At 43.0% G+C, this 19,961-nt stretch overlaps 1 protein-coding gene across 7 annotated transcripts in view; it reads left to right on the top strand.

The window, feature by feature from the left end:
• nod2 (nucleotide-binding oligomerization domain containing 2) overlaps positions 1 to 19,961 on the top strand; it is a 71,911-nt gene that overhangs the window by 1,262 nt on the left and 50,688 nt on the right. Inside the window, exon 1 of one of the 7 annotated variants that reach the window (XM_041192544.1) lies at positions 8,642 to 8,947. The exons of 5 other annotated variants lie outside the window; for them this stretch is intronic. The gene's annotated coding sequence lies outside the window, so the exon portion shown is untranslated. Of the gene's footprint in view, positions 1 to 8,641; positions 8,948 to 12,168; positions 12,251 to 19,961 lie in introns of those variants that run through there. One more of the 7 variants, XM_041192543.1, reaches the window with a different exon arrangement.

Genomic DNA, 19,961 nt, shown 5'->3' with positions numbered 1-19,961 from the left:
ACTTAAAGAAGAACTCAGCAGGTCTGGCAGCATCGGCGCAGAAGAAAAGAGTTGACGTTTCGAGTCCTCATGACCCTTCGACAGAACTTGAGTTCGAGTCCAAGAAAGAGTTGAAATATAAGCTGGTTTAAGGTGTTGGGGGGGGCGGGGGGAGAGAGAGAGAGAGAGAGAGAAGTGGAGGGGGTGGTGTGGTTGTAGGCAAAAGCAGTGATAGAAGCAGATCATCAAAAGATGTCATAAACAACAGGACAAAAGAACACATAGGTATTAAAGTTGGTGATATTATCTAAACGAATGTGCTAATTAAGAATGGATGGTAGGGCACTCAAGGTATAGCTCTAGTGGGGGTGGGGGGAGCATAAAAGATTTAAAATATTTAAAAATATTGGAAATAGGTGGGAAAAGAAAATCTGTATAATTTATTGGAAAAAAACAAAAGGAAGGGGGAAACAGAAAGGGGGTGGGGATGGAGGGGGGAGCTCAAGACCTAAAGTTGTTGAATTCAATATTCAGTCCGGAAGGCTGTAAAGTGCCTAGTCGGAAGATGAGGTATTGTTCCTCCAGTTTGCGTTGGGCTTCACTGGAACAATGCAGCAAGCCAAGGACAGACATGTGGGCAAGAGAGCAGGGTGGAGTGTTAAAATGGCAAGCGACAGGGAGGTTTGGGTCATTCTTGCGGACAGACCGCAGGTGTTCTGCCAAGCGGTCACCCAGTTTACGTTTGGTCTCTCCAGCGTAGAGGAGACCACATTGGGAGCAACGAATGCAGTAGACTAAGTTGGGGGAAATGCAAGTGAAATGCTGCTTCACTTGAAAAGAGTGTTTAGGCCCTTGGACAGTGAGGAGAGAGGAAGTGAAGGGGCAGGTGTTGCATCTTTTGCGTGGGCATGGGGTGGTGCCATAGGAGGGGGTTGAGGAGTAGGGGGTGATGGAGGAGTGGACTAGGGTGTCCCGGAGGGAGCGATCCCTATGGAATGCCGATGGGGGGGTGAAGGGAAGATGTGTTTGGTGGTGGCATCATGCTGGAGTTGGCAGAAATGGCGGAGGATGATCCTTTGAATGTGAAGGCTGGTGGGGTGATAAGTGAGGACAAGGGGGACCCTGTCATGTTTCTGGGAGGGAGGAGAAGGCGTGAGGGCGGATGCGCGGGAGATGGGCCGGACACAGTCAAGGGCCCTGTCAACGACCGTGGGTGGAAAACCTCGGTTAAGGAAGAAGGAGGACATGTCAGAGGAACTGTTTTTGAAGGTAGCATCATCGGAACAGATGCGACGGAGGCGAAGGAACTGAGAGAATGGGATGGAGTCCTTACAGGAAGTGAGGTGTGAGGAACTGTAGTCGAGGTAGCTGTGGGAGTCGGTGGGTTTGTAATGGATATTGGTGGACAGTCTATCACCAGAGATTGAGACAGAGAGGTCAAGGAAGGTAAGGGAAGTGTCAGAGATGGACCACGTGAAAATGATGCAGGGGTGGAGATTGGAAGCAAAATTAATAAATTTTTCGAAGTCCCGCCGCGAGCATGAAGCAGCACCGAAGTAATCATCGATGTACCGGAGAAAGGGTTGTGGAAGGGGGCCGGAGTAGGACTGGAACAAGGAATGTTCCGCATACCCTATAAAGAGACAGGCATAGCTGGGGCCCATGCGGGTACCCATAGCTACACCTTTTATTTGGAGGAAGTGAGAGGAGTTGAAGGAGTAATTTGTTCAGTGTGAGAACAAGTTCAGCCAGACGGAGGAGAGTAGTGGTGGATGGGGATTGTTCGGGCCTCTGTTAGAGGAAGAAGCTAAGGGCCCTCAGACCATCCTGGTGGGGGATGGAGGTGTGGAGGGATTGGACGTCCATGGTGAAGAGGAAGCGGTTGGGGCCAGGGAACTGGAAATTGTTGATGTGACGTAAGGTGTCAGAGGAATCACGGATGTAGGTGGGAAGGGACTGGACAAGGGGAGAGAGAAGGGAGTCAAGATAACGAGAAATGAGTTCTGTGGGGCAGGAGCAAGCTGAGATGATCGGTCTACCGGGGCAGTTCTGTTTGTGGATTTTGGGTAGGAGATAGAAGCGGGCCGTCCGAGGTTGGGCGACTCTCAGGTTGGAAGCTGTGGGAGGAAGATCCCCAGAGGAGATGAGGTCAGTGACAGTCCTGGAAACAATGGCTTGATGTTCAGTGGTGGGGTCATGGTTCAGGGAGAGGTAGGAGGAAGTGTCTGCGAGCTGACGCTCAGCCTCCGTGAGGTAGAGGTCAGTGCGCCAGACGACAACAGCATTTCACTTGCATCTCCCCCAACTTAGTCTACTGCATTCGTTGCTCTCAATGTGGAGAGACCAAACGTAAACTGGGCGACCGCTTTGCAGAACACCTGCGATCTGTCCGCAAGAATGACCCAAACCTCCCTGTCGCTTGCCATTTTAACACTCCACCCTGCTCTCTTGCCCATATGTCTATCCTTGGCTTGCTGCATTGTTCCAGTGAAGCCCAACGCAAACTGGAGGAACAACACCTCATCTTCCGACTAGGCACTTACAGCCTTCCGGACTGAATATTGAGTTCAACAACTTTAGGTCTTGAGCTCCCCCCTCCATCCCCACCCCCTTTCTGTTTCCCCCTTCCTTTTGTTTTTTTCCAATAAGTTATATAGATTTTCTTTTCCCACCTATTTTCATTATTTTTAAATATTTTAAATCTTTTATGCTCCCCCCACCCCCACTAGAGCTATACCTTGAGTGCCCTACCATCCATTCTTAATTAGCAAATTCGTTTAGATAATATCACCAACTTTAACACCCATGTGTTTTTTGTCCTGTTGTTTATGACATCTTTTGATGATCTGCTTTTATCACTGCTTTTGCCTACAACCACACCACCCCCCCTCCACTTCTCTCTCTCTCTCTCTCTCTCTCTCTCCCCACACCCCCCCCCCCCACACACACACACCTTAAACCAGCTTATATTTCAAATCTTTCTTGGACTCGAACTCAAGTTCTGTCGAAGGGTCATGAGGACTCGAAACGTCAACTCTTTTCTTCTCCGCCAATGCTGCCAGACCTGCTGAGTTTTTCCAGGTAATTCTGTTTTTGTTTTGGATTTCCAGCATCCGCAGTTTTTTTGTTTTTAACTTAAAGAAGAAATGGATTGGGCATTTATCGCATTGCTGTTTCTGGGACCCAGCTGTGCACAAATTGGTTGCCATTTTTCCTGTATTAGAGCAATGACTACATTTCAGAAAGATTTCATTGGTTGTACTGTGCTTTGGGATGTCCCTTGTGAAAGATGCACTATAAATGCAAGCAAGTTTTTTTAATATAAATTGACTTTTTCCCATTCTTTGCCCAAAACTGATATCTGATTAATTGTGAAGATACATTCCATTTCCGATTCAATCAGATTTTCTTGGATTTGAAGGGGCTCTGTTTCCATTTCTTTCAGATAAAGCTATATTACATTGCTTGGTCATCTCACTGATCCAAATTTAATTTTGATTTTGATTAATGCAAAATAATTATTATCCGAAGGTTAATGAGAAATCACTCTTCATTTCAGATGATTTAAATCTACATAAGAACATAAGAAAAAAGAGCGGGCATAGGCCATTCACCCCCCCCTTCCACCCCCCCCCAGCTTGGTCAGCCACCATTCAATAAGATTATGGCTGACCTGATTGTGGCCATAACTCCACTTTACCTGCCTGCGCCCCCATAACCCTTGACTCCCTTGTAGATCAAAATTCTGTCTAACTCAGCCTTGAAAACATTCAATGAATCAGCCTTTACAGCTCTCTGGGTTAGAGAATTCCAGAAATTCCTGACCCTCAGAGAGAAGAAATTCCTCCTTGTCTACATCTTAAACCTCCCTTATTCTGAAATTATGCCTCCAGTTCTGCGAGGGGAAACATCTTCTCAACATCTACCCTGTCAGAACCCCTCAGAATCTTATGTTTCAATAAGACTACCTCTCATTCTTCTAATTATCAATGAGTATTGGCCCAATATGCTCAACCCTACTACATAAGACAAACTCCTTCATCACAAGAATCAACCTAGTGAACCCACCTCTGAACTGCTATCATTACAAGTAAATCACCCCTTAAATAAGGAGACCAAAACTGTATACAGTACTCCAGGTGTGGTGTCATCAATGCCCTGTGCAGTTGTAGCAAGACCTCCCTACATTTATACTCCAACCCCTTGAAATAAAGTCCAAGACCCCATTTGCCTTCCTAATTACTTGGTGTGTCTGTATGCTAACTTTCATGAACAAGAACATCCCCGATCCCTATGTATTGCAACATTCTGTATTCTCTCTCCAATTAACTAATATTATGCTTTCTATTCTTCCTACCAAAGTGGACAACTTCACTTTTTCCCATATTATAATCCATCAGCCAAATTTTAGTTCACTCACTTAACCTACCTATATTCCTTTGCAGACTTAGTACTTTCATCGTACTGTTAGCAAATTTGGTTACATTACATATGCAAAAACATGATTTTTTGGGTGGGAAAATTAGGTTGCCTTATACACAATGATTTATGGCATATTAGCTTGGATAGGAGATTAGCTAAGTCATTAATATAGATCATAAATAGTTGAGGCTCCAGTACTGATCTGCATGGCACCCAACTAGTTACTGTTTGCCAACCTGAAAATGACCAATTTATCCTGACTCTCTCTTTCCTATTAGTTAGCTAATCTCCTATCCAAGCTAATATACCATAAATCGTAGTGTATAAGGCAACCTAATCTTCCCACCCAAAAACTCATGTTTTTGCATATACTTGATGTATAAGTTGAACCCCCCCCCCCCCCACCGCCCCTTCAGCCATAAAATGCTATACTCGCGTTAGCAGTCAGCCTCAATTTTTCACCCCACAAATGCACGTTTCACTTACTGGTACCTTATAACTGGGTGCAAGGGATCAAGCAGGTGATACAGACTTGAGTTGCGAAGATGTGTGCGAACTTCATATACGTGCCCATTCTTTGTCTTGGATGCCGATGACATTTCAAAATGATTACCCAGAACCCACTACTGGCAGTTCACTTTTATCCTCAGTGTATAAATGGACCCCATTTTTGGATGGATTTTTTTGAGGCTTCAAAGGTTGACTTATACACCCACGTCCACGGTAGTGCTTCCAACATCATGAGCTTTTATCTTGTGTAGTAACCTTTTATGTGAAACCTTATCAAATGCCTTCTGGAAATTCAAGTATGCTACATCTACTGGTTCGCCTTTATTCACTCTGCTTCTAACATCCTCACAGAACTCTAATAAATTTATTAAACATGATTTCTCTTTCACAAAGCCTTGTTGATTCTGTCTGATTGTATTATAATTTTCTAAATGTCCTGCTGCTACCTCCTTAATAATAGATTCCAGCATTTTCTCGATGACAGATGGGAGGCTAACTGGCCTTTGGATTCATGCTTTCTGTGGTGCTACATTTGTGGTTTTCCAATCCACTGGAACTTTTCCAGAATCTTGGGATTTTCGAAGATTATAACCAATGCGTTCACTATCTCTGCAGCTACTTCCTTTAAGACCCTCTAGTGCAGGCCATCACATTTAGGGGGCTTGTCATCTTTAGTCCCATTAGCTTTCTGAGTACTTTTTCTCTAGTGATTGTTTTAAGTTCCTTCCTCCCTTTTTCTCCTTGATTTTCCACTATCCTCGAGATGCTTTTAGTGTCTTCCAATGAGGAGATGGATAAAAAATACTTGTTCAAAGTCTCTGCCATTTCCCTCTTCCCCATTATTAATTCCCCAGTCTCATCCTCTAAGGGGCCAATGTTTACTTTAGCTACCCTCTCTCTTTTTATAAACCTGTAGAAATTCTGTTTTTATATTTCTTGCCAGTTTACTCTCATATTCTAATTTTCCCCCTTTTTTCAGTTATCCTTGCTGGGTTTTAAAAGTTTCCCAATCTTCTGGCCTGCCACTAATCTTCATCGAAGGTGTAACCCTTCTCTTTCAATTTGATACCATTTTTTAACTTCTTTAGTTAGTCAAGATGGTTCATCCTTCTCGTTGAGTCTTTCTTACTCAATGGAATATATCTTTGTTGAAAGTTATGAAATATCTCCTTAAATGTTGCAGACCCAGGTTTCTCATTTTCAATCTGAATGTGAAATTCTATCATGTTATGATCACTCTTACCTAGAAGATCCCTTACTATGAGGTCATTAATTAATCCTGTCTCATTACACATTACCAAACCTAAAATAGTTTGTTCCCACATTGGTTCCAAAACATACTGTTCTAAGAAACTGTCCAAAATACATTCTCTGAACTCATCCTCAAAGCTACCTTTGTAAATTTGCCTTGTCCAATCTATATGAAGATTAAAATTGTCCATGATCATTGCAGCACCTTACTTACAAGTGCCCAATATTTCTTAATTTACACCCTGTTTCACAGTGCAGCTACTATTAGGGGGCCAATAAATCACTCCCACCTGTGACTTTTTTCCTTTGTTATCTCTTATCTCCATCCAAACTGATTCTATATGTTGATCTTCTAAGTCATGATTATTTCTCACAACTCTACTGATCTCATCTTTATCACCAGACTACCTCACCTCCTTTTCTTTTCTTCCTGTCCTTCTGAAATGTCAAATACCCTTGAATATTCATATCCCATCCTTGGTCACCTTGTAACCTCGGCGGGGGGGTGGGGGGGGTGGAGGATGGGGAAGTTCAGGGGAGGGCACATGCAGGCATGCCTCTGATCGGTGCCCCCGATTAGGGGTGCGCTGCCATTTTACGTGGGAGGGCCAATTAAGGCCCACCCAGCGTGATGTCCGCCAGGAAGCACGACGCGCTCCCTGTGTGGGCGGGGGGGGAGGGGGGGAATCCCTAAGCCGAGGGTGCACTCTTTCACGCATGCGCACAAAAGAGCGCACTCATCTCCCTGAGGCTAAGTGCTGCCTCAGGGAGATCGGTGCCAAATTTAAAAAAGTTAAAAATAGAAAAATAAAATTTCCCTGACATGTCCCCTCATGTGACACTGTCCAGCACTTTTAGTTAAACCTTTTTAAAAACCTACATGAAACCTCATCCTGCCCATGAGGTTTCGTGCTTTCTCTGAAGCCCGCCAGGGCTCCTGGCCTGCCTGCCACCCTTAAGATTGGACAGGCAGATCCTTTAACTACTGCAATTAGTTTTTAAATGGCCTCAATTGGCCATTGAGAGGTCTGCAAGTGCACAGCTGCTTCAGCTGCACCCCCACCGACCTGAAAATTGAAATGACGCAGGGTGACGTCGGGAGTTCTGCCTGACATTATCCCGCATGCCAACTGGGAAATCCTGCCTCATGTCTCTGTAATGGCTATCATATTATTACCATTTATTTCTGTTTGTGTTATCAATTCATCCAGCCTGTTATGAATGCTGTGTCCACTCAGATAAAGAGCATTTAATCCTGTGTTCCTACCATTTTTTCCCAACTCTTAGCCTATTTGCTGGTGCACTCTTACATTTGTACACTCTGTCCTTTCCTATCACACACATCGCTACCCTGTGCTCCCGGTTATCATTACCGGCATCGTTACCCTGTGCTATTGCCTTGTCCTTTCCTGTGAACCTTCTAAACCTCCCTTCACATGAACCCTCCCCACCTCAGAAAAAATAGGTTAGAGCCCTCTCTATAGGTCAAGTTATTTGATTTGGCAGGATACTGGTCCCAGTGTGGTTCAAGTGAAGCCCACCTCAGCAGAACCCATGAACTGCAATCCATTTCTCCTATGTCAATCTTTGAGGAATGCATTCAAATCTCTGAGCTTGTTTACCCTATGCCAATTTACTTGTGGCTTATGCAATAATCCAGACATGATTGTCTTTATGGTTCTGCTTTTTTATTTATCCCCTAGATGCTCATACTCCCTGAGCAGAAGATTTTCCTTAGTCCTAGTTATGTTGTTGATACCCACATGGACCACAACAACTGGATCCTTCCCCTCCCTCTCCAAATTCCTGTCCAGCCTCAAGGAGATGCCCTGTCACTGGACAGGTAACACTAGTCTTTGGGATTCATGCTGTTTGCTGCAGAGAACAGTGTATGTCCCATACTACAATACATTCCTTTTTACTCCCCCAATTTTGAATGGTCCCCTTTACCACAGTGCTGTAGTCAGTTTGTTCATCCTCCTTGCAGTTCTTGCTCTCGTCCACACAGGCTGCAAGAACCTTGGACCTATTGGACAAGTGCAAGAGCTGATGCTCTTCCAGTACTACCTTCTAGATCCCCATATTTGCTTCACTCCAAGTCACACTCTCCTGTGCCTGACTACAGACCAAATTTGAAATACATAAATCTAAGAGTGTGATTGCCTCCTGGAACAAATTGTCCAAGGAACTTTCTCTTGCCCTGATGCATCTCAGTGTCTGAAGTTCAGACTGCAGCTCATCAACTCTGAGCTAATGCTCTGCGAGTTGCAGACACAACTGCAGATGTGGTTGCTATGGAACACACAGGTGTCGACCAGCACCCACATGCTAAAGCTGCAACACATCACCTGTCTTGCCATCTCTATTGTATTTTGTTTAAATGATTAGGGGCGCAAGTTTAGAAATACATTCATGGATTATTTGTAGTTATAATAAGTAGTTTAACTAGTTTAGCTCTAAATTTAATACAGTACTTTTATCTGCCCAGTCCTAGTTCAAACTATGACTACAGTCTAGTGAAAGAAAAATGTAAAACTAACCAACTGATCACCTACCTTATCATCTAATAAATCCTTGAGACTTCGGCTGTCAGGTCTCGCTCTCTGTCACTCCCTCTCTCACACAGCTCCTGGTCTTAAAGACCAGAACAGCATTTCCCTCACTTTGCTGAATTCTCTTATTCCCCACATCAAATTGTGAACATGAGTGGAACAACCTCTTCCTTTATGGGATCCAAAGAAGATCAGATCCTGGCTCCAAAACAACAAAAAGCTACTTAATCAAGGTAAAAGCATTATTGGTAGTCATTTCTTTTGACATTATTTAGGTTCTGTGGTAGCTATTGATGTGAATAGCTTGTTTTTGCATTCAGACAATCAAGGGAGAGGTCAAGGAAAGGAGGTTTACATCATAAAGACCATAGAAAAACTGAATATTGGTTCATGTCAGTTCCAGAGCCCCAAAGGCAAGAGTCCAATGAGGAAGCCTTTCACATAGGCATTCAAATTTTAGCTGCCTGGAGACCAGCATTGTAAGGTTTGCTTTTACAGGTGGGATTGATGCCACAAGATGAAGTGGGCACGTAGAGATAGTGTCAGTTCTGTAGGTAAGGATATAAAATCTCCCAGTAGTCAGGTTAGATGGGCCAATGATCCAACCTGAACAGAGCTTGCTTCTGTGTGGCCTGTCAGTTGGATGTTAAACAGCAGACTGGCTGTACAAGTCAGAAAGTTAATGTTAAACTGCTCAAAAGGTCAGAGTCTTGGGTCATGTGGCCTTTCTTCTCTACAGTGACTTCAACAAAGCATGCTTATCCAGCATCTGGAATTTGGCTTTGTTTCCAGGACTGATAATGTCTCATCCATTCTGGGTTGATAGGGGGTGCTTTTCATGTTGATGATCTGGCATTTGGGAAGCCATTGTCTCAACAGACCCATGGACTCTGCTCGCATGGTTGCCTTATCAAATGCAAATGGCATTCCTGTAGCTCCCTTTGGAATTGTTCTGTACAGTCCCAGGTAGACTGTTAGAAGCTCCTTATGCATAACGAGGTGTGACATTCCTGAAACTGAGAAGAGAATTCTTTTGCTCTGAAGGCCACTTGGGATAATTTCTGGACAGAGAGTCAACTATCTTAATTGTCATTGTTCAGCAGAAAAGACCAGTTTAAAAATAAGAAATGGTAATAAGGATAAAGTTCTTAAATGTATACAGGGTTGGATTTCTGTTCCATGCTGGAGGAACCCAACATGTTTACTGGCAATGCCATGTCAGGTTGTGATTAAAACCTCCTCATCCAATGGATCTACATGTCTCCAGAGGTATTGTCCCATTTACTTTGCAGCACTGTTATGGGGTTAGCTGTAGCATTTATTTTTCATGTGTTCTGCTTTGTGGGCCTCTAGCCACCACAGGTTCTTTCCCAGCTGGGATTGTGGGTGTATATTCTATACTACAGCTCAAAGTTGTCATTGCAGCTTTCTGATCAGTTTCTTAAGGGAAAGAAAAAGAAATAGATAGGAGCAGGATAAGGTATTAAATATTGCATTCTGAAATGAAGTTTGTTACCCCTAGTTACTTCCATTATCTGATATAACCATCACTCTAACACTAATACCTCAAGCATTATTTAATTGTGGCAGCTGAATTGTTGTGAAAACACCTGAATTTGCTACTCAGTACCTGAATTATAATGTGGGCAAGTGGGAGATTATTCACTTTGGCCATAAGAATAGAAAAGCAGAATATTTTTTAAAAGGTGTGAAACTTGTAAACATTAATGTTCAGAGAGACTTGGGTGTAATCATTAGAAGGGAACACATAAATTTAGCATGCAGGGGCAGCAAGCAATTAGTTAAGCAAATGGTATGTTGGCCTTTTTTGCAAGGGATTGGAATACGAGAATAAAAAAGTCCTGCTACAATTTTACGGCATCTCGGTAAGACTACAGCTGGAATATGGTGTGCAATTTTGGTCTCCATATTTAAGAAAGGATATATTTGCATTGGAGGTGGGACAATGAAGTTTCACTAGATTGGTCCCTGGAATGATAGAATAGGACAACTATGATAAGCTAAGTATATTGAGTCTATATTCTCTGGAATGCAGAAGAATAGGAGGTGATCTCATTGAAACATTCAAGATTATGAAGTGGCTTGACAGGCTAGATGTGTGGTTAAAGTGTGGTGCAGAATGATGCCTGTACCAGCTGTAGTAGTTCATGAAGGCTACCTCCTTGCCCCATACTTGATATGGAGCGGTATCCCTCAAGGTATATAACCACTTGCCTCTCTCTCTCGAACAGAGAGAAATGCCTATGGTCCCTTGTGGATTATGGCTAATTACCTGACAAATACTGAGACATTGTTTCCCCTGGCTGGGGAATCTTGAACATGGGGGCACAGTGTCAGGGCTGATCATTTAGGAGTGAGGTGAAGAGAAATTTCTTCACTCAAAGGATTATGAATCCTTGGCATTTTTCAACGCCAGAGGGTTTTGGAGACATCATCATTGAATATATTTAAGGCTGAGATAGACAAATGTTTGGTTTCTCAGGGAACGGGGAGTTGGCGGGAACATGCAGTAGAATCCCAATATCGGCCATGATCCTACAACAATGGTAGTGTAGGCTCAATGGGCCATAGGGTCTTCTCCTGTTCTTATTTCTTATGTTCTTGTATTTTTAACAGGGAGGAAATTGTTGCAGTTCAGCTGTTGTGGGGAAATTGCTAGACACTGTGTTATTCTGGAAGTAGAAAATCACAGGATCTATATTTTAAGAGAAAATGAAATATGGAACTATCTTCAGGGGTGTGCACGTGACTGTGTGTGTATCAGATTATGAGAAGCCCAGGAGGAGATGAAAGAGTATTTCCAAAAGTGAGGTGTTTACATGGAGTAACTCCAAGAAGTGGTGAGGCTAAGTTAAATCTCTAGGTTTGACGTATAAGATCTTTATAATACTGATTTACAAAAAATTCTCCACATAAGGAGAGCTGGGAGAAAGGATGAATTCTTGGGTTGAATAACGCAGCTACATGCAGTATAAAGGTGAGTTCATATCAGTAAATATAAATAAATATTTAGGTACTTGTTTTATAGTTCTGTAATTTTTTTATGGTCATTTCTGTTTAGTCTGTGGTTTTTTAATATTGTGTACACTTGGAAACTGGCCAGCAATGAACTTTATAATTGCAACTTGGATTGTACCAATATTATTGTGGCAGTAAAGTCCTTTTGACTATAACAGGGAGGTCATTGTAGTACATGCCGCTGTCAAATTTGGCAAGGTGATTGTGTTTAACTTTGTGGACCTCTCCAATGTATTAACAAACCAGCTGACAAGGGATGATTCAATTAACATGTTGCATTTTGAGATCACTAAGGCGAGAGAAGGTCATTCCCCCCATGTCCCTGTTATTGAAATTTTCAGGAAGTGTTACCAGATGCAAGCTCTGCACTGGAGTGCTGCTTTGGGCTGCATAAGAGTGCTTAAGTTGGAGTTTGGTGAGTGAGGGAGTTCATGAAGAAGGAAAGAGATGATCCTTTTATTTTCTACCTTCCCTTAGAAAGAAGAGCAGCAGCCTTGGTAAGTAGGTCCTGGTGAATATTTCTACTATCCTTACTTCCTCTAGTTTATAGAATATTAAAAGTAAAGGGAGTAATTTAAGGGTAGTTCAGGGCAGGGCAGCTCGTTCACGTGAAATGCTCCTCCTGTACGATGTGGAGGAAGCATCTCCAGCTACAGCTACTTGAAATCCACGTTTTGGAGCTGGAGCTGTGGCTGGAATCACTGTGGAGCATCCGCAAGGATGAGATCTTTATGGATAGCATGCACAATGAGGTGGTCACACCGCAGGTAAAGAGTGCAAGGCAGAAAGGGGATTGATAACCACCAGACAGAGTAAAAGCACTAGGCAGGTGGTGCAGGAGTCCCCTGGGTCCATCTCCCTCTCTAACAGATTTTCCATTTTGGATACTGCTGGGGGAAGATGATTTCTTGGGGGAATGCAGCGAGAGCCAAGTCCATGGTACCATGAGTGGCTCAGCTGCACAAGGGGGGAGAAAACAGAGGGCAATAGTGATGGGGAATTCTATTGTAAGGGGAACAGATAGACATTTCTGCAGTGGCAGACATGACACCAGGATGGTATGCTGTCTCGCTGGTGCCAGAGTCAAGGATGTCACTGAGCGGCTGCAGGACATTCTGAAGGGGAGGCTGACCAGCCAGAGATTGTGATTCATATCGATACCAACAACATAGGTAAAAAGAGGGATGAGGTCCTGAAAGCAGAATGTATAGAGCTAGGAAATAAAAAGCAAGACCTCAAAGGTAATAATCTCAGGATTAATCCCAGTGCCACGTGATAGCAAAATCAAGAATAGGAGAATAGACCAGATCAATGAATGGCTAGAGAGATGGTGTAGGAGGGAGAGATTTAGATTCCTGAGGCATTGGGACTGATTCTGGGGAAGATGGGACCTGTAAAGCTGGACGGGTCACACTCCAGCAGGACCAGAACCAGTATCCTCAGAGATATTTGCTAGTACTGTGGAGGAGAATTAAACTAGAGTGTCAGGGGGACGGGAACCTGAGCAGGGAGACACAAGAGAGTGAAACAAAGATAGGAATGAAAGACTGAAAAGTAGGAAGGAAAAGTGGAACGCAGAGGAAAAACAAGGGCTAGCAGCAAATAGGGCCATATCACAAAAAAGATATGTAAAAATGTAAAAAAGACAAGTCTAAAAGCACTGCATCCGAATCCGCATTCACAATAAGGTAGACGGATTAGCAGCACAAATAAATGTAAATGGGTATGATATGATTGCGTTTATGGAGGTGTGGCTGCAGGGTGACCAAGGCTGGGAACTGAACATCCAAGTGTACTCGATATTTAGGAAGGACAGGCAAAAAGGAAAAGGAGGTGGGGTGTTGTTAGTAAAAAAAAAAGGCAGTGCAATAGTGAGAGAGGGTATTGACACTGAAAATCAAGACGTTGAATCAGTCTGGATGGAGCGAAGAAGCAACAAGGGGTGGAAAACATTAATGGGAGTTGTCCATAGGCATCGAAACAGTAGTAGTAAGGTAGGGGATGGCATTAAACAGGAAATTAGAGATGCATGTAAAAAGGGTGCTACGGTAATGATGGGTGAAATTAATCTACATATAGACTGGGCAAACCAAATTAGCAATAATACTGCGGTGAATGAATTCCTGGAGTGTGTCCAAGATGGTCTTTTAGAACCAAGTGGGGAACAGATTATCCTAGATTTGGTATTGCGCAGTGAGAAGGGGTTAGTTAATAATATTGTTGTGGGGATCCTTTATGGAGCAGTGACCATAACATGATAGAATTCTTCATTAGGATGGAAAGTGAAGTAGTCCGATCCAAAGCTAGGGTCCTAAATCTAAACAAAGGAAACTACGAATGTATGAGGCATGAATTGGCTAAGATAGATTGGGGAACTTCATTGAAAGGCATGATGGTGGATAGGCAATGGCTAACATTTAAGGAATGAATTATGCATTGCAACAGTTATACATTCCTTTCTGGCACAGAAACACAACCGACAAAGTGGCCCAACCATGGCTTACAAAATAAATTAAGGATAGTATTAGATCCAAAGAAGAGCCATATAAAATTGCTAGAAAAGTAGAAAGCTTGAGGATTGGGAGCAGTTTAGAATTCAGCAAAGGAGAACCAACAGATTGATTCAGAGGGGAAAAATAGAGCATGAGTGTAAACTTGCGAGGAATATAAAAGTGGACTGTAAAAGGACAAAGGGGTGTTGACGGTGGTGATATTATCTAAAGGATGTGCTAATGGGGACATTAAGGGAAGCAAGCTAGTGGCAGATGGCCCTAGTGTGGGTGGGGTGGGGGGAAGGGATCGAAATGGGCTAAAAGGTGGAGATGAAACAATAGATCAAAATAAATTTTAAAATAAGAGGGAAAAAAGAAAATAGTTGTAAAAAAATTTTTGTAATAAAAATTTTTTGTAATATTTCCAAGTTTGCTGATGACACGATACTTGGTGGGAATGTGAGCAGTGAGGAGAGTGTTAAGAGACATCATGAAGATTTAGAGAAGTTGAGTGAGTGGACAAATACATGGCAGATGCAGTATAATGTGGATAAGTGTGAAGTTATCCACTTTAGTAGGAAAAACAGAATGGCAGAGTATTATTTAAATGATGATAGATTGGGAAATGTTGATGTACAAAGGGACCTGGGTGTCCTTGTACACCAATCACTGAAAGCAAGCATGCAGGTGCAGCAAGCAATTAAGAAGGCAAATGGTATGTTGGCCTTCATTGTGAGAGGACTTGAGTACAGGAGCAAGGATATCTTACTGCAGCTGTACAGTGTCTTGGTGAGACCAGACCTGGAGTATTGTGTGCATCTTTGGTCTCCTTACCTAAGAAAGGATATACTTCCCATAGAGAGAGTGCAGGGAAGATTCATCAAACTGATTCCTGGGTTGGCAGGAATGTCAAATGAGGAGAGATTGGGTTGACTAAGCCTGTATTCCCTGGAGTTTAGAAGAATGAGAGGGATCTCATTGAAACGTTTAAAATTCTGACAGAGATGGACAGACAGGATGAAGGGATGATGTTTCCTCTGGCTGGGGGGTCTAGAACAAGGAGTCACAGTCTCAGAATACGGGGTCGGCCATTTAGGACTGAGATGAAGAGAAACCTCTTCACTAAGAGTGTGGTGAACCAATGGAATTCTCTGCCACAGAAGGCTGTGGAGGCCAAGTCACTGAATATATTTAAGAAGGAAATAGATTTCTAGATACTAAAGGCGTCAAAGGGTATGGGGAGAGAGTGGGAATATGGCATTGAGATAGAGGATCAGCCAGGATCATATTGAATGGCAGAGCAGGCTCAAAGGGCCGAATGAGCTACCGATGCTTATATTTTCTGTTTTCTGTTATATAAATCTCAATGGGAATATAGATCAGCCTTTGTACTAATCCCCAAAAAAATGCCAAATCAATTTAGAAGCAAGAAAGCAGTTGCTTTAACTATAACTTTACTCTGATGCAAGAGGAAGGACGCTATGAGCTGCACACTGAGTATGCAATATGTAATGTCGTTCTTAAAATAAGAAATAGATCTGGGAGTACTTACAACACATGGGCTGCAGCAGTTTAAGAAGGTGGCTCACCACTACCTGCTCAAAGGGTAATTAGAGATGGACAATAACTGCTGACCTTCCAAATTATACCCACATTTCAGAAATTAATTTTTAAAAATCCAAACCACCCAAGAAAGCCTGGAGAGTGAGGGAGGATGTAGCACCTTCCCTGTGAAGGATAAGGAGCAGGCTATCATGACCTCATAGTCTGTGATTGAGATCTCATGGGTACTAGCCTGAAAAGAACAGTATCTGAGGCACCTCACATCTCTGGGGTCAGTCTTTGAGGATGTTCAGCAAAGGACATCTGTAATCCTAGAGTCCACTGCCCTCATTTGTAGCTTTAGGGGTGCTTTTCCTTCAGTACGGACTTTAATAGAACACATGGCAGCTTCATTGGAATTTGCAACAGACCACCACCTAAAAAGAGGATCAGTCAGTTCCTCCACTTTCATGGAAGCATAGACTGGTGGTAGGTGGCGACAGAATAGATGGTACTTTCCATACACTGGTTTTCAGACCTTGATGGCCAGAAGGCATACTGCTTTTTCTTCTTGTTTGTTTTCAGGAGCTGATAGCCGCTGTTAGATCAGCTGATGAGTGGGACCACAGATCCAAGGTTGAATGAAATGGCAATGGCTGGAGTTTACCAGCTTGAATCTACTGTCTTTTAGGACAGGAATGTATGTTAAGCATTCAGCTTTCCCCATACAAGCACTACACCAATATCAAATGGGAGATGGCACTAAAATTGCTAGGAGCAAGCACTGGAGATGCAGCCAACAATGTTTCCCAGGAGCATGTTGCCCTGAGAGAAGGGTCACCTTAGCCTCATGACCTTTTTGTAAAACATGAGCTCTTTGTGTGACATACTGACCCTCAGGCTGCACTTAGGGGAAGCACTAGAATGGGCATGTGGAGCTACCAAAGGGAAGCTTGCTATTAAAAAAGGCATAAGTTGGCATGTGTTCACTTTAGACTTTGTTGCAATACAATAGAATAGAGCTTAAGCCATACTTTGTCATTCATGGAGGTTACAGCCATATAGGAAAGGGTTCATCTATTTCATGCTGACTTATTCAATCAGATGATTAATATTGACATCTTCATCTAGGAGCAAAAAGACATAATGTGTTGTCATAGTGGTGGAATTATCATCTATGTGAAGATGGAATAGGCTTAGCAACCCACAAGCCACTCGTTGATTTGATTTGATTTTTTGTGAAGAGTTCAGGGAGGGTGAAGTTTCAAAGGATCTACGCAACTTGAAAAATTTCAGCAAATTTCTCATTGGCTTGCATGGCCCTTTGCAATGTTGTGATACACAATCTTTACATTCAGGGAGTGGAAGCCCTTCCTATTGAGGGAGCTGTTTACCGAAGCTCACAAAGCAACATTGATTCCACATATTGCATCTGGGATCTTGGAGAAAGTCAACAACTTTGTAAAACTGAATGGCTGTAGCTCATTGTTACTTTACCCTGATAGTGGATGAATTTCCCTAGCTTGTTACCTGCCTAGTCACAGCAAAAACTATGATTGATGGAGCTTTCTTATTACCGTTTGATAAAGTGCAGTTTTTGAGTACATATTTACTCACTAGGTTCTTCATAGGGCCTATGTTGCCTGTACATTCCTGTGAGAATGGGTAAATATCTGATGGATGTGTCTTCCATAAAAGCTATAGTGCTGTTCTTTCCCCAATCTTTTGCTGCTCTTCCTTCTCCTCCTCCTCCATGTAATCTTATACAAAGGTATACCTATGGAAAATGCCATTCCTGCTCCTGAGAAACCCTCAAAGGAGATGTGGAGTCAAAATTTCCCATTTGTTTCACAGTAACTGAAGAAGTCCAAAGCTGTGCAGGCAAAATGTCAAAAGAACTCTCTCCAAAAAAATCAAATCACTGCTGCAGATTCAAATAGGAATGAAAAGCAGGCAGGCTATATAATGTGTGCATTTCTCTTTACTAGTTTACTGCCCAAACAGTGAAGATGAAAATTTGTTTGAGATAATCAGAGTTTTGCAGCTTTTCAGCAATTATCATTTTACTGATTACATTTAATCACATGATCAAAATAGGCCTTTTGCGATTTATGGATCGTCCACGACTCCTTTTATGGGTCTTTAAAAGTTAAAATTTTCAATATTTGTTGCAGTTGTAACATTTTAAAATTAGTTGATTTAATGAAAAGTGATTCATTTCTGTTGAAGATTTTTGGGGTTTTTTAAATTACCTAATAATTTGGCTATAGTATCTGCAAAATCTATTGAAGAGTATTTCATCACGTACTTCCCGTTTCATCATTATATTCACATCCTCCTCCATCCTGAAAGTATATTTTGCAAGCATAGGGTGCTTTCCTGTTTAGTGAATAAAAATTGCTTTTCGGTCATAACCATAGAAATATCTTTGAAACTTTATTGTGAAACAGCGGCTGCATCAAATAAAAACATAAAATAAAAATTAGGAGCAGAGAGTTGACCTTTTGGCCTCTCAAGCCCCCACCACCATTCAATGAGATTGTGGCCTCAACTCCATTTTTCCACCCCCTTAACCCTTGACTCCCTTGTAGATAGAAAATCTGTCTAACTCAGCCTTGAATATATTCAATAACCCAGCCTCTATTGTTCTCTGACATAGAGAATTCCAAGGATTAACAACCCTTTGAGAGAAGAAATTTCTCCTCATCTCCATCTTAAATGGGAGACCACTTGTATTTAAGCTGTTCTAATTCTAGATTTCCCCCATGAAGGGAAACCCCCTCAGCATCTAACCTGTCAAGCCCCCTCAGAATCTTGCATATTTCAATAATATCACCTCACATTCTTCTAAATTCCAATGAGTATAAGCCCAATCTGCTCAGCCTTGTAAGACAACCCCTTCATCCCAAGAATCAACTTAGTGAACCCTCTCTAAACAGCTGCACTGACTCTGGGCAGAATCATCCCAAATTTGCACAACATGAGGTAGTGGCCAGGAAAAAGGACATTTTACCTGCTGGCCACAGTAGCGGGTTTTTGCACCATATCGTTCCATTCCGCCACATTAATAATGCATTCCTGGGGTATATGCTGGATTGCTGGCGGGGCAGCCTCTGATTCCTCTGTCGCACAGTCACCTCAGGCCTTCAGTAATCCAGGCGCCATATTTAAAGGGCGCCCCTGCACAGAGCTAGCTCTCTCTAAGGGAACGGAAGCTGCTACAAAGTCATGGCTGCTAAAGGGGGGGAACATGCTGCCCCCAAATTTGGCAAAGCATCCCTCAGTGCCAGCTAGATGCAGTGAAGGCCCACAGCGAAGTCCTCTACCCCTGTTCTGGGGGAAGACTAGCAAGCAATGTGAAAAATCCAGCATGGGAGGTGGTGGCAGCAGTGGTCAGCACCAGTGCCCTGCAGAAGAGGATGAATGATCTGCTCCGTTCCGCCAAGGTAAGTCACTCTTCTTACGAATCTCAACTCATACACTCACAAACCCATCACAATTCCACTGGGATCTCACTTACTGCCAGTTGAAGGAACGTTACCATTCACTCTCTCACACACATTTTCATCTGTCCTGCGGATCGTGCTCTCATCCCATCCATGGCACCACTCACCACCCACACATGCCAGGCATCATTCTCATCTGGTCTGTCAGGCGTCTTTCTTACACTTTCTCCATCTGTATTCACGCAGGACAAGCTGGCACACAACAAAAGGGAGAGGTCACAAACCAGTGAAGGAACGCCTGATACCAAGGTCCTCACAGACTTTGAAAGTAGAGTTATCTAGCTGGCCGGCGACGATCTGGACCATCCATGTGCCAATGGTGAGGTCGGTGGAGCTCAACTAAGTGAGGATCCAGCAGTGCAACATCCATCAGACAGCCATGCTGTGAGTCAGTTCCCCTGTTCTGCAGTCTCCTACCATGCACTAATTATCTCTCCTTGATTTCACAGGCACAACTGGGAAGCAGCCGAAGTGATCCTCATCCTAGGTCCTCAACTCAAGCCCCAAAGACATCCCGGAAGAAGAATTTGATGACATCCTAACATCAGACCTGTCACAGTGTTCACCCATACCCTCCACCAACGCAGATACACACACCTCGGTGGGACCTAGCTCTAGAGTAGCCTTAGGGTCACAATCTGGTGAGCACATCGTACTGTCTGATCCAC

The sequence above is a fragment of the Carcharodon carcharias genome, chromosome 7 (assembly GCF_017639515.1).
Source record: "Carcharodon carcharias isolate sCarCar2 chromosome 7, sCarCar2.pri, whole genome shotgun sequence".
In the NCBI taxonomy this organism is placed as follows: domain Eukaryota; kingdom Metazoa; phylum Chordata; class Chondrichthyes; order Lamniformes; family Lamnidae; genus Carcharodon; species Carcharodon carcharias.
This window is presented reverse-complemented; position numbering and strand designations above follow the sequence as displayed.